At 44.1% G+C, this 21,808-nt stretch overlaps 1 protein-coding gene across 1 annotated transcript in view; it reads right to left on the minus strand.

The window, feature by feature from the left end:
- Nucleotides 1-21,808, minus strand: part of SPAG16 (sperm associated antigen 16) — a 1,286,809-nt gene that overhangs the window by 1,220,288 nt on the left and 44,713 nt on the right. The window lies entirely within an intron of this gene.

Raw genomic sequence — 21,808 nt, forward strand, 5'->3', positions numbered from 1 at the left:
GCCAAGTTTTAACTACTTTCTGCAATCTTAAGTAATAATGCTCTAAAAGAAGAGTATTCAAGGTTGGGGCGGGAGTGGAGGAGGGTACAAATAAACATGCACCTCTAATCTGCATAGGATGTACCGTCATCATTGCCAGACACTTTGTGAAAGTGCATGGTTCTGACACTAGATTGAATGGCAGTATACTACACTGGAGGCTTTGACCCCCCTACTACTAATCTGAGATATTTTCTGTGACTTGTAAATTCAGTATCTCTATGTGGTTGTAAGCATCCTTTAGATCTAGAGAGCATAGCCAGTGTCTCTTTACAAAAAAGGGAGTCAAAGTGCAAATGAACACCATCTTAAACTTTTCCCTTTTTAGAAATTTGTTTAATGTCCTTAGAACTATGATAGGCATCCACCCGATTTGTTTGAGATCAGGAAATACTTGGAATAAAATCTTGCCCTGTTTCCCCTGCTGGAACAGGTTTGACCACACAGGCCTCTAAGTGGGAAGAGAGCTCTTTTGTAGCAGTTCCTGATGCTGCAACACAAACCAAGTAGGTTTTGGTGGGCAATTTGGAGGGATTCCAATAAGTGTAGTTTGTACCCTTTTCATATTATGCTGAGGACCCAAGAGTCTGAAGATATTCTGAACAAATGGTTTACAACCTAAGATTGCCTCCGACAGGAATGTCTTCTGGCACAGGTACTGGGATCTCAGCTTTATTCTCGATGATCCAGTCAAAACCCCATCCTAGGTTTGGCTGGGGTGCTGGTTGTAGCCTTGGCACCCTCTGCTGCCCAGGGCAAGCACAAGGACTCTGATTTTGCTGGGACTGAAGGGGTGGAGGAAAACATCTCTTTGATTGATAGAAATGCCTCTTCAGTGCTCCTCCTGGGATTCTTCTACCCTGGACTCACCTGGGAAGAAAGTTGTTCAAGAAGCTATGATCAGTGAAAGGTATTCCAGGAATATGATCAGAAGCTATGATTAGTGCCTGAACAGTGTCCTGTCAACTCTTTTTGAACCAGTATATGCAGGACATTCTGAAGAGCATGAAAGAAGTAAAACAGCAACTTCTTCAAAAGCAGTGTGATGGCTTTGAAACATGGGTGGACAAGAGCATGATGTGTAGAAAACAGCTGGTCCAGTTGATCTTTGTTTTTGACACAGCATCCAGAATCTTTGCAGTGGATATTGGCACCCAATGAGCCTGGAGAGGCAGTAGAAAAGATCTTAAGTGTTGCACAGTGGTCTTAAACCTGAGCCATCATTTCCTTGAGATTTCCTCCATTGTATGGTACAGCTGCAAAGAGATTCTCTCCACTGAAAGGTGCATCTGCAAGTCTTTTCTGGTCAAAGGTCTGAGGCCCGTAGCCAAGAGAATCTGTGGTCCAGTCAACACCCCCCTGCATCCTCCCAGGCCTTCCCATCCAGATGATACAACCTGGGAAAAGTGTGCAAGGAAGACCATGTCGCAGCTCGGCAAATATTGATGTGAGACAACAATCTAACCTCCGTCCAAGACACTGCCTGAGCTCAAGTGGAATGAGCCCGAACCTGAGTAGGCAAAGGCTTCTCAGCATCCACATACACAGCCATGACCACCTCCTTAAATCTAGCTAGTTATAGCTGAAGCACCCTATTGACTCCTACTATGGAAGACAAACAGGCAATCCATCTTCCGGAAAGGTTCAGAAACCTCCAGATTCAGCACGACAAATTTCTTGACATCCAAGATGCGCAGGAGGCGATATTCCTCCGCATCCCTGACCTTATCCAGGGATGGCAAGGAAATGGACTGATTCAAATGAAAGTCCACACCACTTTGGACAAGTAAGAGGGAACAGTATGCAGCTGTAACACCCCTAGAGCATCCGAAGGAACGGCTCCCAGCAAGACAAGGCCTGCAGCTCAGAAATTTGATGCGTAGAACATATAGCCACCAGGAACACTATCTTCAAGGTCAACAACTGCAAGGAAAGCCCTTCGCAGCAGTCACAACGTAGGGCCTGCCAAGAAATCCAGCACCAAGTTAAGACTCCACAAGGGGACCGGTAACCTCAAGGGAGGCCTAATATGTTTCACTCCCTTCAAAAAACAGACCACAAGGAAGACAAGGAATCACCATTCACTGGACCCCTGAAACAGACAAGAGCCGCAACCTGAACTTTCAAGGAATTAAGGGCCAAGCTTTTATTCAACACATCCTGCCAAAAATCCAGAATCCTAACAGAACGAGGAAGAACACCATGCTCCTCACACCAAGCCTCAAATACTCTCCAAACCCAAACATAGGCTAAGGAAGTAGAGAACTTCTGAGCGTGCAGTAAGGTGGAAATCACTGCGGAAGAACACCCACACTTCAACAGGTGAGCCTTCTCAATGGCCAAACTGTAAGACACAACAGAGTCGGATCCTCGTGAGAACCAGACCCTTCTGTAACAGACCAGCATGGCGGAAGCTGAAGAGGGGTCTCCATTAGGAATCTTCCATTAATCCGCATACCACGGACACCTAGGCCAATCCAACACCACCAGAAGTAGAAGTCCTCTGTAGCCTTCGATTTTGCGAATCATCCTGTCCAACAATGGCCACTGTGGAAAGACATAAAGCAATCTGTCTTGTGGCCAGACATGTATAAGAGCATCTATGCCCAGAGATCACGGATCTCTCCTGCAACTTTAGAATCGAGAAACTTTCGTATTGTGAGACGTCGACAGCAGGTCTAGGAACAGAAGGCCCCAGCGACCCACAATCAGCTTAAATGCCTCAGCAGACAACACCCATTCTGCTGGATCCAGACTCTCTCTGCTGAGAAAGTCCTCTCTTACGTTGTCTTTTCCTGTAATATCAGAGGCCGAGATCATCTGTAGATGACCTTTCGCCCATTCCATAAGTTGGTCTATTTCCTGCAACACTGGCTGGCTCTTGCTTCCTAGCTGGCGATTGGTGTAGGCCATCATTGTCGCGTTGTCCTACATCACATGGACTGCTTGTTCCTGCAGCCTGTGGCTAAACTGAAAGCATGCCAATCGGACCACTAGGGCTTCCAGACGATTGATGTTCCAGCGGGACTCCTTGGCCTTCCAACACCCTTGGGCTGTCAGTTCCTGACAGTGAGCTCCCCAACCCTGAAGACTCGCATCTGTCGTAAGTACCAACCAGATCAGGGAGGACAAGGAAACTGCCTTTCTCAGATGAGCCTTCTGTAATCACCTCTGGAGGCGAGGGCAGACTTCCATTGGCAAGTGGAGCCAAACCAAATAGCCTGAGACTGCGGGTTTCAACAAGACAGTAGTGAGCGCTGTCCACAGCACCACTTCCAGGGTTGTTGCCCACAGCACCACTCCCAGGGTCGTTGCAATCAAGCCGAGCACCTGTAAATAGGACCATACCATCGGGCAAATAGTGTTCACCAACTGACACACCTGAGACATCAATTTCTGAATTTGAACTTCCGGCAAGAAAACCTTGTCCTGTCCCATGTCTAACCGAACCCCCAGATACTCCAATGACTGGGATGGCTGAAGACTGTTCTTGGCCAGGTTCACCACCTAACTGAGCTCCTGCAACAAGGAGATCACCTTGTGCATCATTAGGTGGCTCTCTTCCGGAAACTTAGCTCGAATCAGTCATTCGGCCAAGTATGGGTGAACCAGGATCCCTTCTCTTCTCAAGGCCACCACTACTACCACCATAGGCTTGGAAAACATTCTGGGGCAGCACCTGGAACTGAAAATAGTGCCCCAACATCACAAAATGTGAAAAATGAAGGTAGGCTTTGGACAGATCTAGAGAGGTCAGAAATTCCCCTGACTGCACTGTCATTATCACAGAGTGTAAATATTCCATGCAAAAATGAGTTAACTTCAAATGACGATTGACCCTTTTGAGATCCAGGACAAAAGGAACCCTCCTTCTTGGGCACAACAAAATAAATGGAATACCGCCCCATACTTTCTTGAGACATGGGCACCGGAACCACAGCCCTCAGCCTGAGGAGCCTTTGAAGCTTAGACTCCACTCTCTTCTTCCTCTGTGGGGTTTGGCAAGGAGTCACCATGAACACGTTCTGAGGAACACTGCAAAATTCCAGCGCATATCCTTCTCGTATCACCTCCAAGACCCAATGGTCCAATGTGATCTCGACCCACCTCTGATAAAAGAGAGATAGATGTCCCCATCTCTTGATCCTGAAGGTGGGTTGGCAAACCTTCTTTGGGAAACTTGGGATGGCCGCCACCCAAGCCTGCTCCTCTCTTGGGCTGTCTGGGATAAAAGGATTGAGACCTACTGAAAGGCCTAGTCCTCTGATAGATCGACCCTCTGTAGGGACAAAACAGCTTGGAACCCTGGAGACGACCCTTTATACCAAAGGGGCACTGCAATTTCTTCTTATCCTCTGGCAACCAAGGAAGCAGCGATTAGTCCCACTTACTGGGCAGTTTCTCCAACTCACTTGCTCCAAACAAAATCAAGCCTTTAAAGGGAATCTTTCTAAGATTAGTTTTGGAGGCTGCATCAGCTGACCAATTCCACAACCAGAGTTGGCACCTGGCAACTATCAATGAAACCACTCTCCTGACTGAAGTACAGCCCAAATCGCAGCCCACATCTGCTAAAAAGGCAGCAATGGGCTCCATAATTTCTCTGTAATTCCCTCCAGAATCATCAACCTCTTGAGAGAGAAGCAGACACGATCATGCCACTAGGGAGCAACAAGAGGCAATCTGTAAAGTCATTACCACTGCCTCAAAGGCTTGCTTAAGAATTGCCTCAATCCTCCTATTCTGCACATCCTTCAAGGCCGCTCCTCCCTCCAAGAGGATAGTCGTCCGCTTAGAGACGGCACATACCAGTGCATCTACTTTGAGAAAACGCAAACGTCTCGCACAGCTGGATCCAGGTGGTACAGGCCTTCCAACATCCAACCCCTTTTAAAATTTGCCTCTGGGGTGTCCCATTCAAGATAAATCAATTCCTGAATGGCGTCTATCACAGGGAAAAAAATAAGAGACTTTACACAAGGAAACCAAAATGGGATTCTTCTTTGGCTCTGACATGGCATCCACACCAGGAAAACCCAGCTGCTTCAAAGTCTGGGAAATCAGGGCTAGCAGGTCATCTCTATGAAAGTACCACAACATAGTGAGATATGGCTCCAGACCAGGAGGGATTTTCCATTTTCCAGGAAAATTCCACCATCGCACCAGTAAACGTACATCTGAATGGTTCGCACTCAAAAATCTATGCACACAAAAATTAAGCACCAGAGAGGTAAGTGCAGCAATGCACACACACAAGTTGTGTGCCAAGCAAAGGGTTTGAAACAGCGCAAAACTTGTGTGCTCAAAAGGCGCACCCATAACTGAATGCATAAAGCGTGCACAACCTACGGTCTGTAGAGGGCAGCAAAACATGCACAGGAGTGCGCGAAAGTGCCACGGCTGCCTACCACACAGTGAGAAAGCATAAAACCTAACTGAGGGAGCCTAACCAACTGGGGCTGCTCAACCCAACAGACTGCCCAGTTCCTCAACCATAGGGGCCTATGCAATAATTTTCACGTAAAGCAAGCGCTGACTTTTCAGAGCCTGCTTTCCTAACGCAAGCATGGCACCTGCAAGGGGGGCGCCATGCAATAGGTAAATTAGGGGCTCGCGCTAGCAAGGAGGCGCTAGGGTCGCTTGCGCGACCTTAGTGCCTCCTTGCTAACCCGACCCCAAGGTGGCTGCCAGTTATGAAGACCGACACCGGTAAACTTGGCATCAGTTTTAATAACGGCCGTCTGCCAGTAATGAAACGGACACCGAGTGGCAGACGGCCGGTTATGAAAACCGATGCCGAGTTTACCGGCATCGGTCTTTATAACTCGGTGGTCTGCCAAGGTTTTTTTTTTTTGTTGTTTTTTTACTGAAGAACTACAGAAAAGCAGTTTTTTCTGCTTTTCTGAACTTCTTTTACATGCACTCAGCTAGTAATGCCTGCTCCAGGCAGGCATTAATATCTGAGCGATAAATGTGCATCTGAGATGCACATTTATTTATTTATTTATTTTATTTAACATTTTTCTATACCGACCTTCATGGTTAAATACCATATCAGGACGGTTTACATCGAACAGGGATAAAAATAATTAGGTAAAGGAAGAGACAAAGTTACATTAAACGAGGACCGTGAACTTGGAAGCTTAGGTAGCTGGAAGAAAAGAGATAAAGTTAAGTAAAGAAAAGAGAAATAACAAATTCCGGACTAGAGATAGTTCAGAATAGAATTAGTCCACATGTTAGAGTTGGTATCCATGCTGTCCAGGAATCAAATGAGGGGAGGTATAATTGTTCGTATAATTGTTCGTGAGTAGATAAAGTCTAATGTGTATCCCAGGGTTCTGGGAAGGCTAGGCGGAACAACCACGTTTTGAGTTTTTTTTTAAAAGTTAGCAGGCAAGGTTCCAACCTGAGTTCAGCAGGGAGGTTGTTCCAGATAGCTGGGGCTGCTGTTGAAAATGCTCGGTCCCTGGATGCAATGAGTCGCGTGGCTTTGGTTTATTTTTTTGAATGCGGAGTGAATGAGTAATAGCATTCATCAGATGCAAATGCATGTGAATGAGGCTATCTCATTCACTCCGCATTAGACGCGGGTTAAATAGGCGCTAATCCCCCTATTGCATTAGTGGGTGGATTAGCGCCTATTTAACCTGTGTCCGACAGCGGGTTAAACAGTGTGCTCATGTGAGCGCACTGTATTGCATCGGCCCCATAATGGGAGCAGGAACAAATGTCGGGATGATGCACTGAGTATGGAGACTGGAGGAAGTTCCAAAAACTTTTCTAACTGTCTCTGTTTCTGAAAGTAAAATGTTTTTGTTTGTTTTTTTAAACCTTACCTACGCTCATCGCTTACCGGCTCCTACATATGCTGCCTTTCAGCTGAACGAGCAGCTAAGTTCACGCCAGGAAACACAGCTACCGGACACCTCTGAGGGACCTCAGATCTCACCTCAGGAATTCTCAACTGGGGGAGGGACCTTTTGGTATTACCACTAGAGTGGGGATTTCTTTTCCTTAAGTCAAATTTCAAATTTCTCCTTCCAAAAAATTTGAAGCAATCCCCATAAGAAGATGCACATCCACCATCTGCTGGAGACAGAGAATACTGGGAGTCTGGGGTCACTGCAGGAGTATATATACTGTGATGTCAGCTTGTTCTGTCTCCAACTGCTGGTAGGGGAGTATAACTCACTGGTCCTGAGTCCATCTGTCTACACACTAGGAAAATCACCATCTATGTAGTGATAACTGATGTTGAATTGCCTCTGAAATACTGGGTGTCCAGTTTCAGCTGGACATCCATCTGCATGGACACCAATACTTTCAATTCCAGAGTATCGATGATCTATATCTTTTGGTCAAAGACCTCCTGGATTTTCCTAACCAGCTCCTCCTCAAAGACTGCAAATGCCAACATGGACTGGGAGGCAGAAGGGGAGCATACAACATCCTGGGATCTCAAAGCTGAAACCTGGCCGCTTGAAGATTGACACAATTCCCAGGAGTGCAGAGAAGATGAGCTTTCTTCAACTACAGGAACACTTTGGGGGATTCAAGGTTGCTATCCAAATGTACCTTTTCCCAGAATCACGCAATGTCAGAGACCAATGTCACTGCTTCTTGGCCTTCATCCGCTGCATGTCATCGTAGCTTCATTATGCCAAAAGCAAAGAGGCTGAACTCTTCACTCTCTTTGGGTGGGAGAGGACAGACAATGGTCTGTTCTCCTGGTCCTTCTGGACACTCAATGTTTAGGGGGCCCTGTGCCTTCCATATCAATGCCTCCGATGCCAATACCAGTGGACCAGACTTAAATATCCTGAAGTGGTTTTCCATGAAATCAAGTCTTGATCGATGCCCCATAGCTGTCATAGTCACTCAGAGGAGGCTCACCAGGAAGTTGTGATCGGCCCCCAGGCAAAGGCCATGACTATCATGGGGATCTGTGATAGATATGAACCTTTAACATAGGGTGCACTTGTTGAAGCTGGCCTTCTTCTTTGGTAAGGGGATCAGATGAAAAATAAGTGCAGCAAAATCAAACAATTCAATGACAAAGTTCTGATTGGTGCTTCCTTGATGTACCAGTGCATCACACAGCTGCCAGAAAAAAAAAAAAGGAAACTTATAAAACCTACCTAGATGACTACAAGTAAGAGGAAAAAAAAACCAATGGGGCCCCACAAAAGAGGAATCCTGCACATTCAGGAAACAGAAGGTTCCTAAACAGCAGGAGAGTAAAAAATCCACAACCTATGTGGAAAAAATGAGATTGAAGGGGCCCCCACTTGAATACGTGGCAATATGCCATGCTGCACATGTGCAGAAGGGCATGCTCAAAGCTTCTAGAAACTTTGAAATAAATTTCTGTGCAAGGCTCCATGTGATGATGACACCCATGTGTGAGGACTGCCATCCTGCTTATCCTAGGAGAAAAGGTGTTAGATTAAACTGACAAACTAATAGCAGGAAGCTTATTTATAAAAAGCGGTATTTGAATGTCTCTGATTGCAAGTATTTCAGTGGGTTAAATAATGTTCAATTATTTTCATAAAAATAGGCTCCTATATTGTTCTTCTTTAGGTATAAAACATGCATATAATCTATTTATTTTACAAATATAAAACCCAAGATGTTTCATCTAAAAGTCATGACAACAGCATTCTGAGACAATGATTCAATTCTGCAGAAACAGTTAATAAGATCTCTAATTAGGTAATTAGCAAGTCATCTTTGATGGTACCAATTTGCAGAGTTTAACACTAGTAAATTAGCGCTAAACCCAGTAGTTACTGCTCATAAAATTGGGTAGTAAAACATTTTATTGAAATTATAAAAGCAGTAAGACAAATAAAAGGTTTGCTGGTGAGATGCATTTGTCAGACCCTACAACCCTTAATGCTGAAATGTTAAAATTACAAGCACCTGGGGGTATTTAATGAATCAGACCACTGAATTAAACCAAGCATCTATTAATATAATTTAAATGACTGCCTTAAATTTTCCAAAGTCAAGAATTCTGAATTAAGAGTGCAAGAGCAGACACATACCCTTAGCTCTCAGCTCCATTATCTATAGTTATTATATTCTCACTGTATTCCTTTATAGCAGAACATATAACAGTGTTATATATAATTCCTATGTAGCAGTACAAATGTGGCTATATTATAGATGCCAATGGTTACGAGAAAGAGAATTGGTTTTTATAAGATCAAGAGATAAAGTATAAGATGCTAATTCACTGATTTAGTATGGAATATTTAATCCTCAATTTGGTCAGGGTCCAGTTTCAGGTCATTAATGCAGGAGGCTCAAAAGGGGGAGGGGCAGGTTGGACCCCTTATGGTGGTCATAAGTTATCCTGAAAGGGGGGGGGGGGGGGGGGCTCAGTGGCTGGCTAATCGAGGAAGAAAACATATGGCTGTTACTACTCTTACCAGAAGACATGGAGGTAACCTGCACGGAGCGGCAGTTACTACCCTTAACAGAAGGCATGGGGGTAACCTGCACGGAGTGGTAGTTACTACCCTTAACAGAAGGCATGGGGGTAACCTGCACGGAGTGGCAGTTACTACCCTTAACAGAAGGCATGGGGGTAAGCTGCACGGAGCGGCAGTTACTACCCTTAACAGAATGCATGGGGGTAACCTGCACGGAGCGGCAGTTACTACCCTTAACAGAATGCATGGGGGTAAGCTGCACGGAGCGGCAGTTACTACCCTTAACAGAATGCATGGGGGTAAGCTGCACGGAGCGGCAGTTACTACCCTTAACAGAATGCATGGGGGTAAGCTGCACGGAGCGGCAGTTACTACCCTTAACAGAATGCATGGGGGTAAGCTGCACGGAGTGGCAGTTACTACCCTTAACAGAAGGCATGGGGGTAAGCTGCACGGAGTGGCAGTTACTACCCTTAACAGAAGGCATGGGGGTAAGCTGCACGGAGTGGCAGTTACTACCCTTAACAGAATGCATGGGGGTAAGCTGCACGGAGCGGCAGTTACTACCCTTAACAGAAGGCATGGGGGTAAGCTGCACGGAGTGGCAGTTATTACCATGAGCACCTTGCTGGGCAGACTGGATGGTCCATTTGGTCTTTATCCGCCATCTTAACTATGCTACTTGGCGCCAGAGAGGCAATGCAAGCCCAGGAGAGATACAACACAGTGATGTCATTGTAAGGATGCCATGGCTTAATCATGTCTTTCTTTCAGCAAGCACAGGAGAAACGCCACTTTCACTAGGCCACTTACACTGCAGCAGACCTGGGAAAGGAGCCACTTTTACTGATGTGGGCCTAGATATGGGAGGAGCTGCTGCAGTATTCCACATCCCAGAAAAAGCTGCCACCCTTATGCCCCCTCAGCCCGAGAGGAGTTCCTGCTATTACTGAGTTTCTACCCAGGAAGACAAATCATAGCTGCTACCTGGGAAAATAAGTGGTGAAGTAGGGGAGGAAAATCAGCAGAGAGGCCAAAAAGAGAGAGGAAATGAAGGAGTGAGAAAGATGAGCTAGGGAAAGGGAATTAGGGAGAAAGAATAAAGGCAAACAGTGTAAAAAAAAAAAAACTTAAATAAGCAAAACAAAACATGACAACATAAAAAAGATGAGCAAACTAAGAAAAAATACAAAAATAAAGAGTAAAATAGAGACAATGAAAATGGTTAAAATGTATAAACAAATGTTGGGTAGGGTGGAATGGAGTTTTTCCCTAGTTCCTAAAACATTTGGTTGGTATCTGAGTTTTTGAAAAATATCCACCCCCAACCATTTATCTGTGATATGTGGAGTGCCTGTCTAACGGTGGAAGGTGTAAGTGTGTGTTTGTGTCTGTTTTGTGTGCTATGATCTGTTTGGTGTTTGCCTGTGTCTCTCTTTCTCTGTTTGAGTGCTGTCTGTCTGCCTGCATTTTTTCTGAGTTTGGTATGTCTATGCCTCTGGCTGTGTCTGAGTGCAATGTATCTGTGTTTGTCTGGTTGTGGTGTATCTGTGTTTGGGTGTGAGGTGTCTGTATCTTTCTTTTTAGATATGGAATGCTTATGTTTCTCTGTCTGGGTGTTTGGGGTCTGTATTTATCTGTGTGTGTGTGTGAGTGTGTGTACACACTTGTTCATTTCAGCAACTTGATAAAAAAGAAAATGGGGGCTTTGACCCACTGGTTATCAGTGTGGCTGCCTGACAGCTTGGCAACTGGTTCAAGAGTTGATAGGTTGGGAAAAGAATCCAGCCAAGGAATCCAGAAAACTCTTCATATAATATGTGTGTGTATACTGTGTGGGCCAGATTTTCAAAGGGGTACGCACATAAGATACGCGCATACCCCCCGAAAACCAGCCCGAAGTTCCCCCTGCGCGCGCTGAGCCTATGTTGAGTAGGCTCGGTGGCGCGCGCAAGCCCCAGGACGCGCGTAAATTCCCGGAGCTTTCCTGGGGGGGCGTGTCGGGGGCGTGTCACAGCGGCACGTCATTTGCGGGTGGGGCTACGGGCGTGGTTCCAGCCCGGCGGCGTTTCAGGGGCGTGGCCAAGGCCTCCGAAACAGCTCCCGGGCCTGGGAATTGCGTGCCGGCGGCCGGCCCAGCACGCGCAAGTTAAACCTGCCCGAGGCAGGTGTAACTTGTGCAACAAAGGTAGGGGGGCGGTTAGGTAGGGCTGGGAGGGGGTGGGTGGGTTAAGTAGGGGAAGGGAGGGGAAGGTGCAAGGGGGTGGAAGGAAAGTTCCCTCCAAGCCGCTCCAACTTCTGAGCGGCCTTGGAGGGAACGGAGGCAGGCTGCGCGGCTCGGCGCACGCAGGCTGCCGATTTTGCACAGCCTAGCGCACGCCGATTCCTGATTTTAACAGATACGTGCGGCTATGCGCGTATCTATTAAAATCCTGCATACTCTTGTTTGCGCCTGGTGCGTTAACAAAAGTACCTGTGTGCGCAAATTTGTAAAATCTACCCCTATATATATGTTTACACTCTCAGACAGAGAAAGACACAGATACCTCATATCCAAACAGACAGACACCAAACACCCAGACAGAGAGACACAGACACTAAACACCTTTGGATATAATGATGTAATCCAACTTTGAGGGGCCCCAACCAATCACATGGAAGGAAGAGGGGCCGTAGCTCAAAACGTTTCCTCACCCCTGCACTAATGTGTCTGGTGACAGGGCACTAATCCTCTATGATGCAGAAGATCTTATTCTCAGCCAATGGTCAAGAATAGATGGTTCTCAGCTCATAATTCAGATACTACCCTTGATTTGAGTTGGAGAGAAACTGAGAAAGACATAATATTTCTGAACAATGGAGGTTTTAGGGTTTAGGCCAAAATTAGAAGAGAAATACTGTAATGGTAATTTTTCTACCATAAGAGGTTAGATGAATATTCCCTTTACTTCTCTACTATTATAACCTGTCAGCTATACCTGTCAGCTATTTCTTACATCCATAGTAGATTTTAATATTCAACTCAGAGTGTGATTGGAATTGTTCACTTGTGTGCTCAAATTTTTGTAAATCAGGCATACGGGAAGAGGTCTTGAGATAGTGGAGTGTTTATGGTGGTCTCTCCTCCAACATGATGAACACTTTTTTCTAGTCCTTACCAAATATATAGTTTTTATCGAATAAACTATCTGTTATTATGACAGATGCTATCTGGTAAAATTTGAACATCTGAATCTATATACCTTCTGCAGAAGCTTTAGGCATCAAATACTTTTCTGGGGCAACCCTTGGTAAAGGGAATTGCAGTAGTTAATCCAACTGGTTATTAATGAACGGGTAATTGCAGCTAAATTCTCCTGTTTAAGAAAAGGGCTAACCTATCAGATCATGCCTAAGCAATCCTACGTGGTACATACTTCTGGCAAGATTTGTTTTTCCATAAATAGTTATGAATCTAACTGCACACCTGAACTTCTAACGGTGGCACTTGGATTCAATTTAACATTTCAAAAGGTAAGGATTATGTTGAGTTCTCTTCCCTATTTACTTAGTCATAAAGTTCATATTTATCCAGGTTTCATTTAAATTTGTGTTGTCCAAGCCAATTTGCAACTGCAGCAACACAATTATTATATAGGTTCAACACAATGGGCCTCATTTTCAACGGAGTTTACCGCGTGCGATAAATTCGCAAATCGCGATAACGGCCGTTATCGCGATTTGCGAATGCAAATTTGTCAGGGGGTGGAGTTGGGGCGGAGCATATGCAAAACTATCGTGTGCGGCGAAACAGCCGCAGTGTTAGCGCGGCTGCTATCGCGGATAATAGCTACAACCCTGAAATTTGCGTTACGGGGCCACTAAAGGGTTATCGCGGTCCATGATAGTCCCGGACAGCCTGTTTCAGGAGACAGAGAGAGAGAGAGAGAGACAGAGAGAGAGAGAGAGAGAGAGAGAGAGACTGACTGACTTACTATAGTGCCTATGCCCTAGACAGGTATTTCAATCCCTATGGGAGGGCCACCTACTAACTCGGGGTGGGGATTAGGCATGAGCGTCGGGGGTTGGGGGCCACTTTCGCATTCCACATGAGACGTACGGACAGAACAGTGGTCTCTAGTGCAGATTTGCTGGCCGTCGGAGTGAGGACGCTCACTCCAAGAAGTGGTTTGGGCAACGTTCTCTCCACCTAGCTTGATGGACACTCTAACTGGGCAACAACAAGCTAGGTGGAGAGAACGTTGCCCAAACCACTTCTTGGAGTGAGCGTCCTCACTCCGACAGCCAGCAAATCTGCACTAGAGACCACTGTTCTGTCCGTACGTCTCATGTGGAATGCGAAAGTGGCCCCCAACCCCCGACGCTCATGCCTAATCCCCACCCCGAGTTAGTAGGTGGCCCTCCCATAGGGATTGAAATACCTGTCTAGGGCATAGGCACTATAGTAAGTCAGTCTCTCTCTCTCTCTCTCTCTCTCTCTCTCTCTCTCTCTCTCTCTCTCTCTCTCTCTCTCTCTCTCTCTCTCTCTCTCTCATACCGTGGCCCGCGATGATTGAAGTGCAAAAACCGGCAAATATCGTGCACTGCAATGAAACACCGAAAGAATCGTCGCACACTGGGAAAACATCGCGTGCGGTGCTAATGTTTTCGCGAATGGCGAAAACATCGCCGCACGCGATGTTTCCCCACTGCACGAAAGAAGCCTCATTTGCATTGGTAACGCCCCCTAATGCGTTACCAATGCGATATTGGAAAATGAGGCCCAATAATTGCTAAATCATTATCAACAGATGCACAAAGCTGTATATTATCAACAAAAAATATCTGACATTTTAATTTTTTTGGTGAGAGATACAGTCAAGCTAAGATAGACATTAAACAATAAGGATGACACACAGCTCTGTTGAATTCTATTATGAACTTTTGTAACTGAAAACTGATGGAAAGAAATTGAAAAATTAATTTGGTTTCCCTACGTTTCTTTCCTAGAGCCCAGGAATATCCTTTAATAGCCTTTTGTCATATATCTAGTCTAGTTATATCTTTATCCATTCTCATTCCATCAACAGTTTTGTGGGTGTGATAATCATTAGCTTTGCTGGGGGCATTCTCTACACTGGGGCAATAACATCCACATTTTATTTTTTTTCAATGACCTATACAACTCTCAAGAGTTATTTCATTCTGTATATCATTTAACAGCCTCATCAGCTTCAACACATTATACATCACCATCATCATCATTTGTTTCACGCCTTTCCAGCCTGAGAAATCAAGGCGTGTTATAGCGTATACAGGGATAATACATGTTAGAAATCATTAAATAGGGGTTACGCTGTAGAAAAAAACAGTTACTATGGTTACATGGTAGAAAATACAGTTCCAGGGTTACACAGTAGGAGTGAATTTAGGAGGCTACTAAGGATATAGGATATAGAGTAAGGCTACAAAAGTTATAACATAAGTATAGTGAAATTTTGACATCATAAGAATTTATAATAAAAGATTTAGGAGTTATATAGTGCAAAGGTCTCGGCATCATAATGATCTGAACACAATCATCGATTTTTATTTAAGACTGCCCTTTCATTACAAAGTAGTGCTCAAGGCAAGTTTACAATAAGTAAATTCAACAATAATACAATAACCTTCCACAATATTGTAGGGCACTAACTGTAGGGATTTTAAAATGACTTCTATTGTTTTAATTCTGTCATAGAAACATAGAAGTTTGAATTTAATATGATAGTGAGTTAGGAGCCAGTGCAGAGTTTTAGAACAGTCATAATGTGCTCAAATTTGTTTGCCTTTATTATCATGCAAGCTACCATATTCTGTATGAGTTACAGAAGCCAGTTCAGAGAACTGGAGATTCCAGTGTAGAGGGCATTACAATAATCTAAGCAAGAGCTAATTAAGGCTTGGAAAATGGTCAAAAAGCTGTCGTCATCCAGGAAAGATCATAGGTAGAGCAGCTGGCTTAGTTGACAGAGAACCGATTTGGAAACTGCATAAATCTGAAATTTGATAGTTGAATATCTAGGATGAAGCCTAGACTCTGTACTTAGGAACAGAAGGTTATGGTTGTTCTGTCAAGGATCACTTCCATGAGTTCTTTCTTCCCAATCTATAGCAAAACTGTTCTTTTTTGAAGTGGTTGAAACTAAGATTATTTTTGCGCAATCAATTTTCAATTGGTTCTAGGCAGTTATTTGGAAATGGTAGAGTAAATGTTTGTGTTGAGTAATATGTGATGTGATAATCAAGAATGAGTTTGCCAAGAAAGGCCATAAAGAAGTTCAATAAAGTGAGTAAGAGGATGAAACCCTGTGATATCCCACAAAAGAGAGTTTGTAGTTTTTGGAGAGTTCTTCCTAAGTGGAGTTCAGACAGGAAAGAAGTGTACCAGGGTAAAGCTTAACCTGTCACTTCTAGGTCATTTAGTCTAAAGATGAGAATGTCATAGTCTGTTGTATCGAATGCTGCTGAGAGGTCCAGGAGTATTAGCAGTGTTGAGTGTCCATGATCTAAATGTAGTTTGAGTTCAACCAGGCTGATTAGTATAGTCTTAATACTGTGGTGGGAGAGGATGCCCAACTGGTAGGAATCTAAAGCATTGATGGTGGTCAGATGATCTGATAATTGTATTGGTACTGCCTTCTCTATAATCTTGCTTAGAAAAGGGAGGTTAGAAACTGAGCAGTAGTTGTTTTGGTCACTGGGGTCCAAGTTCATCTTTGTTATGATGGGTATGATACCTGCTCTTTCTAGACAACTCAGTAACTAGGGCTCTGCTAGAGATGCACTGGTGATGGTCTGGATGCTGTGGTGTAGTCTTGTTGGATTAACCAGGAAGGGCAAGGATTTTTATAGCTCATGGTTGGCTTGAGAGTAGTGAGAAGAGTAACCACATCATCTTCTTGTAGAGGGCCATAAGTCTGTAGCTAGGTTTGGAAAAGGCCATTGTGTTTAGAGGAGACTTCCTGCTGGACTGTTGTCTAATTCTGATTTATTTTCTCCATAAAGAATTCCGCTAGTTTGTTGCAATGAATCACAGTTAAGATGGTGAACAGTATGGGAGGGGCAGATTCCAGGAGTTTGTTAATGGTCCAGAATAAGTATCAAGGTAAGATTTCTGCTGAATTGTTTTCTTATAATATGCCTTCTTTGCCTCATTTTTAGCGTTGCAGTTAAGTCATATGGTGTTGTCTGTGAAACCACTGGGTGGAATGGATCCTTTACTTGGCACCCAGAGGGACACAGAAAGAATGAAGGATGGACCCTTTTTGCTTAATAACCTCCGCAGTCTCTATATACCTCTCTCTTACTCCACAGATAGCTTTAGTCTCTGAGGCCAGGCTCCCATTTGTAGGGACAAACAATAGCTCTTATACCCTGCTTCTTTGCAATCAAGCACTGACTCCATCCTTTGGTTCACTGTCAATTTATAATCTCTTTGCATCCAATAAACACACAGGAGAAGAATGGTGGTCTCCAACTTCTTTACTGATAGTTTGATCACATGACTGAATAATATTTACACTTCTTGTATTCGATTAATTAGCAGCAATAAATAAGACAATAAATAAGTCTTGAGCATCGGTATATTAAAAGAAGTTAAATAAGTAAACAAATAAATAAATAAATAAATAAAACAGTACATAGATAGAATAAACTTGTGACTTCACGTCTTCTAGCAAAGTCTCAATCACTTTGGATGCTCTCCTTATTTACACTGAAATTTCTTCTTCACCCATTTACTCAATTTCCTTAATGGGACAGTAACTTTTAAACACCACGCAGGCGCACATGTATGCGCATATGCCAGATCGCGCTAATGGACATGGCCATTTTATAACATACATGCGTATAGGCATGTATGATATAAAATAAGCTGTATGCACGTACATGTGTGCGCAATTTTATATGGAGGTGCGCATGTGCACACAAATGCTGCCTCTACCGCATAACTGGGGGGATTTTGGTACATATGAGTGCTGACGGAATTCCCAGTTTCCCCAGTCTATTCCCAGTTCGCCCAGTTAATGGCTAGAACTTCCTAACCTTCCCTAGCTAATAAGCATCTCTTTTACCCATTTGGTCCCAACTCTTAAAAAAAAAAAGAGGCAAACTAGCAATGCCTTTTTTTTTTTTGTTATAGCAGAAGTAAGTTACGCGAATAGGGAACCCAGCTCACATTGGTATACGTAAATACTTATGCGCTGTTTTCATTCATATTTCCTGGAACACTCATGCCCCGCTCAGACCATGCCCACATCCTGCCCCTTTTTAGAAAAAAAAACATTTGTGCAAGGAGTAGGAGATACGCACGTACTTGCGCGCTTTTTAAAATCCGTGCGGCGCGCACCGGCCCAACTTCTACTCATAACTCCCGGCTTCAGCACACGTAGGAATTTTAAAATTCACCTTAGTATGTAGACTGAAATTAGTTCAGTCCTCCTTTACCTACTAATTTAATTGTTAAATCTTCCCACTGAAAATGGTTAGAATGTATATAGCCCCAATATTTAATCAGAACTTAGTCCCAAAGTTAATACCTTCCAAGATATCCTTTAGACAGTTTTTAACTCCTCAGACAGCACCAGAAGGATACTTTACTCTCTCTTTTGATTCTGATAACTCCTTAGGCAGTGCCCAGTGGACACTTCTCACCCTTTCATGTAAGACATCCTTTAATGGCAACAAATTTCTTGTTACTTTTATATTGTATCTTCTTTGTTTCTCCTAGTAGTACATTTTACTGGGATCCCTTGCTTTAGATGGAATTTGTAACATCTCGGTATCTTTCTGGATGAAAGGCTTCGTATACTGACCCCCCGTACTATGGGTTGGTTTTCAGTTCAAAGTGAACAAAAATATTAGTTGAACCCAAAAACAGGTAAAAAAAAAAAATTAAGCAAGAAGCAGGAAGGGTAGAATAAAACTTTCTGGCCTCCAAATAGAGGAGACAGTGCAAAAAGACAGTTAATGCAAAAATAAAATTCCTCTGCATCTGGTCACCAGACAGCTTAAATCCTCTGAAGGAGAGCAAAAGACTGCCAGAATCTTCCCTTACACATGATCTAAGCTTACACAGCAGACGCCCCAATCGGGAATTCTCAAAAATTGGCTTAAAAGATTCCAAAAACAATCTTAAAAGCTGGATAGACAAGTCAGCGAAGGCTGCCTCCTAACTAGGAAACCTTCCTTATTCCTTTCCCATAAATGAGGAAAATTACACAGCAGGAAGCAGCAAGCTCCTGACGGCTTGAAAGTCTAAGTGAAAATCCATGAGGATAGCAGGTGTGTTGGGATGCTAAACAGCTAGAACACCATCTGCATATTCTCACATGGGGGAGAAAACCTCAAACCTCTCTCACTTATTTCCTCATTGAACCTCCCCAGCTTAATGGTACACTCCTTTAGTAAGGGGAAACCAACGGTCCCATACATCTGCATTTGTCTAAATTCAATTCTGATTTGTGCCACTTTTATTCCTGCCCATTCTCTTTAGCATTTTAATTCTGGTGTAGATCAAAGAGTTGAATTAGAGTTTTCAATGTTGGTTATTTTTGTTTTGCGTGATCTTATCCATGGTCAGTTTGAGATCTGAGTTCCAGTTTTATACCAAAGTGGTCACAGATGGAAAGAGGTAGTGTTCCGCTATGGATGAGAAGCTCTAAAGGAGGGAGTCTAGGTGGAAGTGTGAGACTGGCTGGACCAGTCTTGAGGTTTCATCCAGATTTGTTTTCCAGATAGAAAGGCGTGGGTATATTTCAGTATGTCATAGACATTTCTTTTGAGCCGTCATGCAAAAGTTTGCAGTCTCCTGTAAAATACTTTTAAATCCTTGCATTTCTCTTTGCAATACTTTTTTAATGAAGTCACCATCAATAATACCTCATTTAACTTGTTTTGTTCTCTTAGAAAAGAAATATACATTTACATCTACTTTTAAGCAGGCATTTACTTGAGTACCTATGTTGCACAATGTTCTGTGTATACCTGTTAATTTTCAGAGCGGACCTATGTGCATACGTCTGTTTTGAAAATCCAGGCTGAAATCTGTGTGTACTTTCTGCATATAGACTGATATAAAATCACACATTTATGCCCACAGGAACACCTCTTTCAAGCGCACATAAACGTATACATGAAATTGCTTCCATGCATACGTTTATAAGCACATCCCCTGGGACAATTTTCTAAAAGCCAATTTAAGTGCATAAAACCAGATTTTATGTATATAAATACTTTTGAGAGGGAAATAGTGTTTAGACTATTTACCAATACCATATATCAAAAACTAGACTAGAGACAATATCATAGGCTTTTGCTCACGGAAAATGTCTTAATCTGCTGTCTCTCGCCCGCAATGGGCCGCAGGCAGTAATCAGCCTGTGAGCTTAAAAGAGTTTGTAATCATCTATTGTCTCATGTCTACCCCCCACACTCCAAAAAACATTTTTTATTTTTAATAAATGTATAGACCATTAAAGTGCATAATGTTAAGGTAACTAAATTTGAATCTTTCAACCGGCTGGTGACCCACAGATTTTCATCACAACACAAATATACTTAGCCACAAAGTGGTCAGACAAATATCGAAAATCCTTCAGTTATTCAACCCCGACATGGTCCATGTTTCGACTCTCAAAGAGTCTTTTTCAAGGGGAATAAAGATAACAAATCACTGTGTCACCGGTAGAATATTTTCATTCAGTTCCTGTGAAATGAAATTAAAAACACTCAAAAACTACACACAAAGGGGTAGATTTTAAGAGGCGCGCGAACAGCCTACTTTTGCTTGCGCATCAGACTCAAGCAAAAGTACGCTGGATTTTAGTAGATACGCGCGGAGTCGCGCGTATCCACTAAAATCCTGGATCGGCGCGCGCAAGGCTATCGATTTTGTATAGCCTGCGCGCGCCGAGCCGCGCTGCCTCCCCCCGTTCCCTCCAAGGCCGCTCCGAAATCGGAGCGGCCTCGGAGGGAACTTTCCTTTGCCCTCCCCTCACCTTACCCTCCCTTCCCCTACCTAACCCACCCACCCGGCCCTGTCTACACCCCCCCCTTACCGTTGTCGGGGGATTTACGCCTCCCGGAGGGAGACGTAAATCCCCGCGCGCCAGCGGGCCTGCTGCGCGCCGGGCCGCGACCTGGGGGCGGGTACGGAGGGCGCGGCCACGCCCCCGGGCCATAGCCACGCCCCATACCCGCCCCCAAAACGCGGCCGACACGCCCCCCGAAACGCCGCGTTGACCGGGCCCGCTCCCCGACACGCCCCCGACACGCCCCCCTCCGAAAACCCCGGGACGTACGCGAGTCCCGGGGTCTGCGCGCGCCGGTAGGCCTATGTAAAATAGGCTTACCGGCGCGCAGGGCCCTGCTCGCCTAAATCCGCCCGGTTTTGGGCGGATTTAGGCGAGCAGGGCGCTGAAAATCCGCCCCATACTGCAAGAAAAAAAGTCTTAAAAAATATTTCTCATACATTCCAACTACGCACAGAGACAACAATTTCAGCACAAGTCCTTCACTCAAATGCAACAAATTACTCTGCATCAAACTCACCGAAACGCCGGAATCATTGATCTTCAGTTTCTGACATGGCGATTCACGCCTTTGTCAAAACTGTCCAACTACCTAGATTTAAATAGACCGCTAAGGTCTATGGGACCGGAACTAACAACAACAACATTTTCCGGTTAGCTAAACACACTAGAAACTACTGATCCCGGCATACCATGAGAGGCATCAGCTGACGATATTAATCTGAATAATTCAAAAACCAGCACTCATTTAATCAATGTTAAAAAACTGCCCAATCAATTTCCTTACTGAGCCCTTTCGGAGTCACTGAATCAAAAAAATATATCCATTTTTGTTCTCTTTGTGTCAAAAAGAGATCAAAATTGCCGCCCCGATTACTCGGAACTGGTTGTTCGATTACTGCAAATTTCAACTCTGCAATCGTGTGGTTGTGCTCAATGCAATGCTGCACACATGGTGCCTCCAACCTGCTCCTTGATATAGCACTATGATGTTCAATCATACGCATCTTGAGGCATCTCTTGGTTTTCCCAATGTATAAAAGCGGACAAGGGCACCACAAGGCATAGACCACCCCTCTGGATTCACAGGTGGTAGCAGCTGTTAATTTAAAGTTGCTGTTAATTTAAAGTTTTTAACATTGAACATTTAAATCTAGGTAGTTGGACAGTTTTGACAAAGGCGTGAATTGCCATGTCAGAAACTGAAGATCAATGATTCCGGCGAGTTTGATGCAGAGTAATTTGTTGCATTTGAGTGAAGGACTTGTGCTGAAA

This window comes from Rhinatrema bivittatum, chromosome 6, assembly GCF_901001135.1.
Source record: "Rhinatrema bivittatum chromosome 6, aRhiBiv1.1, whole genome shotgun sequence".
NCBI lineage: Eukaryota > Metazoa > Chordata > Amphibia > Gymnophiona > Rhinatrematidae > Rhinatrema > Rhinatrema bivittatum.